The 8,897-nt window shown below is 29.5% G+C and overlaps 1 protein-coding gene across 1 annotated transcript in view; it reads right to left on the bottom strand.

The window, feature by feature from the left end:
• Window positions 1-8,897, bottom strand: part of LOC119833825 (monocarboxylate transporter 10) — an 85,663-nt gene extending 76,766 nt beyond the window's left edge. Inside the window, exon 1 of the mRNA XM_038358015.1 lies at window positions 8,761-8,897. The gene's annotated coding sequence lies outside the window, so the exon portion shown is untranslated. The remainder of the gene's footprint in view (window positions 1-8,760) is intronic.

Genomic DNA, 8,897 nt, shown 5'->3' on the forward strand with positions numbered 1-8,897 from the left:
AAACATCCAAATAAACGAAAGATAGTTTGAAGCTTTCTAACACCTAACAAAATACTCAACACACCAATTGCGGCGAAATAGTTGAAGGTAGTTCTCAAACAGCAATTTTCGAATGACCGTTCAGATATGTTACAAATGAAAGTAATATAATGATACATCACATTTAAAATCCATTAAATTGTCTTTGATTTTACTGCATTTGAAGATTATCAAAATGTGACAAAGTTATCATAAATTCGACTATTAGGAAAAAAGAAAAAACGATCTTAATGGAAATGAAACGACCGCAGAAACACCCCAACAATGCTCAAACCATCAATTCGTGGAAACTTTGTTACCGAAATGTTATTTAATTGTGCAAGTTTTCAATGGAACTTCAATTACTATTAAGAGGAACGCTTTCCATTTTTTATGTAGTGGCAATAATTTTTTAAAAGAATCATCATCATTGAGAAATTCTGAAACAATAGAAAAAATTTGATCACGAGGCGGAATTCGAACCCGCAATTTTCGCCTAGCCGTAACCGTAATTTCTCATTTATAAAGCATTTCAATGCTATAAAACTAAAAATTAAAATCATCATCATTATTAAAAAATAACCCTTTGGGAAATATTTTCACACCGTTGTCTTATAAAACATTTAACGAAATTCTAAGGAAAATCTATGGTACATATCTCAAAATTCGAATTTATCACTTACCATCGGAAGTAGCATCAGAAATTGACGATGTTCCATATTTATAGTATGTTAATACATAGTACTAGAATGAGTTCTTGCAAAAATTCTCATCATAGCTTATTATATTAATCACTAATTTACTTGTATAATAAAATGGCATGATAAAGGTTATTAAAAAGCGCGAAATAAAAAGCGTACACATTAAGGTTTTTATGTGTTTCCTTTTTATTCCAATTAAGCGTTAACTGTATTTGTCCCTTAGTATATTATTTTATTACGTAATTAAAATTCTCGTTCCAACCTGTCACCTCATTGTTTATCGCGATTAAATGGCGCATTTTCATGTAAATGAGACCAATCAAGTAACTTTTTAAACAGAAACTACAATTTTAATGTTTTTAAATACACGATTGCAACGGCGAAAAGGAATTTTTGTCAACCTTTTACAGTAAACGTTTTATCGCAATAATTAAAAAATATTTATTAGTTCTTTTTAAGTTTTAAATTGTACAAGATTTTTTACTTTACATATGATTGCTTTTTATTTAGTTTTGTGCTAAAAATATGCCAGCTGTAAATATATTCTCATACATAATAATGTTTAACAGATCTATAAATACTATTTATTATCTCGTCATCACCCGACATCCAACAAACGGTGATGGGATTATAATCCCATCACTATTAAACCGCTTTTAAATATATTTAAAAGCGGTTTAATAGTAATATTTATATATTATTATATCATAATGAATAACAGATTAAAAACGTAAATACAAGCGAGTTAATAAAGATGTCAATAACTAATAAGTATGCAAATAAATTATGATGTATACTTCATTATACAGTGGCTATTGGACAGTGAATGCAACCTTATGACTATGCTTTTATCATTTACCCATTGTCAACGAACAATTCCACTAATGTCTTTTATGTGCTAGGTACATGCTTTGTTAGTGAACTACCCTCATTCAACAACATAGTCATCATTTTGCTTCACATTTGAATACCTGAATGTTAATTCGCTTTCAAAATCTCAGTCTCTGTTAGCATTCCTGACATCGATGCCATTTGCAAGTCCTATTGCAAAATATAAAATTTATATTCACCAGTTTATTGCAGTTGTGCGAGACCTGCGCTTTGCATACATCAGACTATATTCCACAAAATAAACCTTATTTGAGAAAGACATCAATCTCCTTTCATTCCATTTAATTTCACGCTTCCAAAGACAGTGATCCATGCACGCTGAAAGGAAACGCAAACAAACTATAACCGAATTTAAAGTTCGCGTAGGTATCTTGGTTGCAAAACAATCTATAGTTTAACATAAAGTAAATTAAATCAACAGAGTTTTTCAACCAGACTTGACGTGGAGACGTGTAGCCCATCGGTCAACATTGAGGAGGTGACGCGCGTCTCGTAGTTTTTAAAAATATTTGACATAAATTATTGCTTTTGAAATATAACGTAGCATGGTTCTTAAAATGTTATACTTTTAATATTTTTACTTCTGTATTATTAATTATAGACCTACTTGAGTTGTCTTAGATTTGAGTTGTGAATGTGTCTTGAAAAAAAATACATAATATATTACATAATACATGATTGTTAGAAAATATTTGCTAAGTGAAAAAAACAATTTTGTGTTTATTATTTCAGAAGGTTCAATTATACTTGGTCAGTTACTTAAAACTATTTTACGCTCTTTTAAGTTTACTAACAACCTCGTCGAGTTAAACGTAGATTGAAAATGAGGTCGTTTGAAATTTCTAAATTAGTTCTCAGACTTAAAATATGAAAGCTATGCAACTAGTAAAACTTATTTCAAGTAGTATTTAACACGGATTTAATCTGTAGCCCAAGTTAAACTAATACCTATTTGGTAATTGTTTTGATGCAGTTAAGATAAAAATATAATAAAAAAGAGCCGTTGGCGCGCTTTTCGTGATTAAATTATTTAATGTTTTTATTGTCACAAGCGGTTAATACTCAATTCATTATAGATAAATTATTCAATTAGGAGATATTTAAATGCGTCTTTTATATTTATGGCAAATATTTATTGATCCCTTGCCACTCATATTGGTATTGTAGAAGCACATAAATATATCTTAAACACGTAAAATGTTTAATCAAAATAAAACTGGTTATTTTTCTCATTTAGAATTCAGAACATTGCGGTAACCGTTTTATTATACTGATGGATATTGTGATTGTATAAATATTATGTCTTATTTATTTTTGGTTAGCGAACAATGAGAAAAACTAAAACAGGTAATTTTTATGTTGATTATTAAAGTACTAACTCTACTATTTATATAACTATTTCTCCGTTTTACTATTAGTGTTAATAATATGTATCTTATAAGCAATAGCAATAGCACATACATTATAATACTTATCATCATAATACAAGCAAAGGCCAATCCAACGAAAGAAAAATGATTAACATCTGTTCAGTTCTTGATTTTTACATGGTCTAACTAACGCGTCCTTCTTTAAAATACTTATAATCTATATAAGTATAGATTGCATAAATAAAAATTTGCGAAGACATTGTATTAGCACAAAAAAGTAGCATTTTATTGTTAAATAAAATATATTAGTTGAAAGCTTGGGCTTTTTCAAATTCATGGAATGGTAAAAATTATGCTGCCGTTTTAATTTGTAGCAACATTTAACTTTAGGCGAGATAATAAAAATATTGCGAAGGATTTTATTTTCAACAAACATTCCAACGATTTCAATAGTTTTTATATGTTGTTTTTAATGAAATTTGGTCGCAGCGCAATATTTGATGTAGCTCCAAATTTTTGCTGCAAATAGAAAAATATCTAAAATACTTAAATTATAACAAAAATCAACTTTATGTATGCTTGAGGAGGAGTATAGTTGTTTGGATAAAGATATGAAACTAATTTGCCGACACAAAAAAAAAAAAACAATAAGAGCAAGATGAATACAAAAATGATTAGAGAATTTTCAAATTAATAGAACATCAACTCTTTTCACAACAAAGAAAAACATTTTATATTTATTTTTTTTTAGTCTTATTATGTAAAAAGCCAATACTTGATTGTATTTATTACAAGAAACAGCAAAGTTAATTCAGTAAAAAATACATTCGGAGACAAAACTGATTCAAAATACAGATAAAGTAAAACTCACGTAGACTAATTGAATAAAAGTCTTAACAATGATATCGCGTGCAGCTGAAGCGTAATCATATTGCCTCCACTCCAATATACTTACAATGCTCCAGTCAGGTGGCAGATAATAAAAGTTCATTGCTGTTTATCTGTTTAAACTATAACGTTGCGATATTTTTAATGACTTCCTTTATGTAAGGTGTAGACGCAAGTAATAGATTTTGTTCTTCCCCGTAACGCGGGGGAAATCTTTTTTAGATATATAGTGTGTTATTTTAAATTTCGTTTTTAAGATCTGCGATTGATATTAGTTACTTTTTCAAACAAATCCATATTTTTTGTTATTAGTAAGTGTTTACTCATAATACATAAATAGGTGGAAAAAAATTTAAAAGTTGTGAGTATGGATTATATTTACCAGAATATATTTTTCGACAGCGCAATGAATTTTAATTAATTAACTTTATCGATTCATCGCTTGTACCACAATAAAATCGTATTGAAAGTGTTATATGATAACATTGAATCATCAAATCGTTATAAATGCAAAAACGCGTGACAGCATTATGTAAACGGGTGCTATCGGAAAGTAATTATTTCAGTCACGTTAATGCTTTTTGCAATGTCGGCCGTGCGAATAGCGGACCATGCGTACGGAATGCGAGTCGGTTACTCCGATCTTCGTGGGTGTACTGCGGAATAAGAAATGTCGTGTCTGAGACATGTTAACGACTCTTGACAGATTGTCGTTAATTCATCGAAATATCATTGGAATGTTTTGAATGGGACGCTAAATTCATGGTGATATGGTATATGGTATATTTTTGGTAAATTGGCTTTAAATGTTACTCTAGTACTTTCCAGTTTTTAGGCTTGAAAATAAATAAATATATATACAAGGAGTTCAGAATCTTTAGTTTTGGGTTGATATAGAAAATTATTTAATATTTCTTATGTTACTATTGGTTACTATTTGATACAATGCATTAAGTCCTTATGAATGAAATCGCCGCCTTAATAATAAACGCGAAAAACTTTATTTGAAAAGCACACCTATATGTAGGCTTAGGTAACGTAACCGTGTTTGTATGATTATTCATTGCAAAAGATGTGGAATTCTTCAAAAAATCTTTATTGTCCAAAAATTTAGGTTTAAAATCGGAGAGCAATGAAAATCTATGCTCTGGAAATTTATAACATCCCTATCCTTTATGCTTTAGGTATTTTTTTTATTTGTCATTAAAGCGAATGTGTTGTATTGAGTACAAATGAATGATAATTATACGCGAACAACAAATATATCATTACGTTCTGTGGAACGCACAAAATTTTAATGAGATAAATAATTAAATTGACTGTAACCAGCGAATATTTAAGATTTTTTATAATACTTAATTGTACTGAAAACATTCCTGTTCACGAATAGCAATGGAATTCTGGCGTAGGTGACGTTATTCTTTTTTTATAAAACAAAACGTTATTTGGATTTTATTAGAAAAGTTTTTACATACTCTTTATTGCCTCACTTGATATGTGTCTGGTTTATTTTTTGTTTATCCTCAAAGTTCGAAACACCTTAATATTTGAATAAAAATAAAACATGTAAACATGTTTTTTTTTGTATGCGAAATTCAAATGTCCTTTTTGGAACTTTCTTTCAAGTTAAGAACAATTATGGAGCTTATAGATTTAGAGTAATAAATACGTATCCAAGGAATATTTAATCTATATAACTTTATAATTATATTGTTACAACAACAGATAATTAATCTCTAATACGATTGGTAAATTGATAATTTTTTTTTTATTTCGCGAGTTTTCATCGGCCTCAAACATCGACTTAATAATATTATGGCTACCAGCAATTAGCATATTACGTTTTTCATTTATTGAAAAGTGTTTTTTTTTTTGGGTTTGTGATAAATACATTAAATAAATTAATTTACATTAATATGTTTCAGTGATCAGTTTTGTTTCTAGACAAGTATCAGCGCTCTGTATCCTGCCAGACAGACTTTTTTTATAGTCCCTACCGGGGACGCTTCGGTCCTATTCTCACGCAAGGAGGCGGTTAATAGTTTTTGGTTTAACAAACATATTACAATTATTTTACTCATACTCATTTCTCATTTTCATATGAGGATGGAGAAACGCTTTATAATACCACCAACCACAGATAAATAACATAACGTTTATTTTATATGCATTTCGTGACATTCATGTTGTGCTTTACCGCATATGCTATGTACTTCTTAATTCAGGGCAATGTTAATTAAATTCGAATATTTGTTTAATATTACGATAATGATATACCTAGTAGGTACTAGAAGAACTTGTGTTAATCAGAGTACATTGTAAGTTTAGTGGATTAAAATGGAATTATCGTACGCAATCTGGTGCAGGTATTGTAATAATAAACTAACATCGTTTATGAAGCGCTAAGAAGTTGTTGTTGTGGTTGATAGATTTATTTTTAATATTTTGGTATATTTTTCGCTAATATGTAGACCGTCTATAAGGAATAACGAAGGGCTGATGAAAGAAATAAAGTAATGGATAGGTGAGGAAAAGGACACGGGCCTCCGGCTTTCCCACTTAAGTATTTTCGTACGAGGAGGGGGAAAGGCTTAGGGACAAACTAAGCTCAGTAGTTTTTCTTGTACTACTTTTTGACACATTTTAGCTATATGTAAATATAAATATATAAATATTTATCATAACTACTAATTAGTAATACCTTTATCATAATTATGTTATAAAATTATCAATTTTTGTTACGTGTTTTATTTCCCACATTTCGCTCATGTAATGGAATAAATGTCAATTTATTTATTTATGCAAGATACACTCCGCCGCGGCGTTTTTTTAAATGCCTCTGAATCGTCAAGTATTTGTTTATTTACCACCGTTTCAGATGGCTTATATCAATATTATGAATCGCTAAAACCCCATTTCGTTGTCCTTTTTTCCCGACTATGTCAGAAAGTGGCGTTATTTTTCGAGAATATTTATGTATCTGTTTTTGTTATATTTTTGGCACTCTATTTGCTGTAATAAGCTTGAACGAATGACGGAATTTAAAAGACGATTAGCCAAATATTTTGAGTGTCTAATAGAAAAAAAAAAATGAATATTAATAAATCTGTTTTCTTATTTTCAAATTTCTTTTTTCTACTAATTATCACAATTCGGCCGCTACTTCGCGCAGTTTTAAATATCTTTATAAATAAAAACATTGTACAATGATATAAGAGTAGCGTGTTATGACGATGCAGTAAGAGACAATAGTACGGTAGTACGGTACCTATACCGCAATGTTTAAAAATCGTGCAGTGCTGAATCCCATACCTAGTAACTAATTATAGTTAGAAGAGATGCGCGTTATATAGGTTAATATCTATGTACGTCTTCTGTCTATGTGAAACATATATTATGTGTTTACATAGAGGATGTTTTCAATATCCCATTACACTATAGTTATAAAATTAAAGTACCACTTGCCTCCGCTTTAAATAGACTATCAAATGATAGGTGAGATTTCCCGTGCACAGTTAATTTTATATAATCTAAAGAATTAGTTGAAAATTATTTCACGAGGAAAGGCTTAATTTTTTCATAGTGATATTATTCATTATCTGCTATATTTTTTTTTATAATTTTGATCATAATTTATTTATCGTCTATGGTTACCTCAACCCGATATTTTCTTCCCAATGTGTAAATATTGTGAAAGTATGATCATCATCATCATCATCATCAGCCCATATATGTTCCCACTGCTGGGACTCAGGCCTCCTATGAGGGTTCAGGCCATAATCCAGCAAAGTATGATAATTGTAATTAATTACACCGCAATAATGTTTCAACTAATGTCATAAATGCGGGAGTAACTCTGTGTTTTTTATTTTAGTAGAAATATAGTGTGAGATCGGAGAAAATGCATAGGATAGTGTTTTACCGGATTTTCATCTCTTCGTCCGCATTTGGAGCACTCTCGTAAACCATATGAATATTATAATATAGTGCTACAATTTAATAGAAATATGGTACCTACGTAACTTACCTAGCAGTATTTTTAGAAACTTTTCTTGAACGTAAAATAGTGATTTCCTTGAGGAGAGCACAATAAGGTGCATTACTCGTATCTCAAGTTTTTAGCATCTGACGTTTTCCTTAAAAGCAGATCATTAATTCATATTACTACACTGTTTTGAGCATAATTTAGTTTTGTATGCATTTTGAAATGCAGTTCTACATTCTACGATAATTGAAAAAAAAGTGAAAATATTTATTCAAATCGAATATCGTTTTTATAGGAATTATTTGTGACATTTACTACATTATATGTATTTTTGATATTAGTTATCAATTTATACACTTTTTTAAATAAAATGCAATATTTATTAAAAATAAGATACAGATAATAATTAATGTAATTTTGAATAAAAGTAATACGTTCAGTTTTCATTTTAGTCAATAGCACAGAAATTCTAAGGCATTACACAATCTCTCGAATAATAAGAGGTAGTGAGTGAATTAGGTAACAATGGAGAAAACACAAATAGCTTTAAGGCAGCAATTATGAACGTTAATCGAAAATTAACTTCTTAAGTTTTGTTAATCTTCAACTTAATTATAAGGCCCTAAGAAAATAAAATTACGCATAAAAAGTTTTAACGATCAAAGTTTAAAAATCAAATTATTAGAGAGTAGGTAAATTACAGCTATTAAATCGAGAAAATCTGTTTACTATGGATATAATTTAATTAAAATTTCTCCAGATAGTTTTCTCTGATCTTTATAAATAAGAGTTTAATTGACGGGCATCTAAGTTAAACTGTTTCAATAAAAACTACGACGCCTTTTCTATTTTTCACAATTTTTAATTAAATTGAATATAAAAACGACAAGCACAATAAATAACTCACCTCACAACAAAGTTATGTGATAAACTCGCGGAAAATAAAATCGGGCGCGCGAGATACATACATAGGTACGATCCATGCCGTTGGCAGGCGAGTACTGGCTGATAAACACTGATATTGTTAGGGCGCTCATACACCTG

The sequence above is a fragment of the Zerene cesonia genome, chromosome 18 (genome assembly GCF_012273895.1).
Source record: "Zerene cesonia ecotype Mississippi chromosome 18, Zerene_cesonia_1.1, whole genome shotgun sequence".
Classification (NCBI taxonomy): Eukaryota; Metazoa; Arthropoda; class Insecta; order Lepidoptera; family Pieridae; genus Zerene; species Zerene cesonia.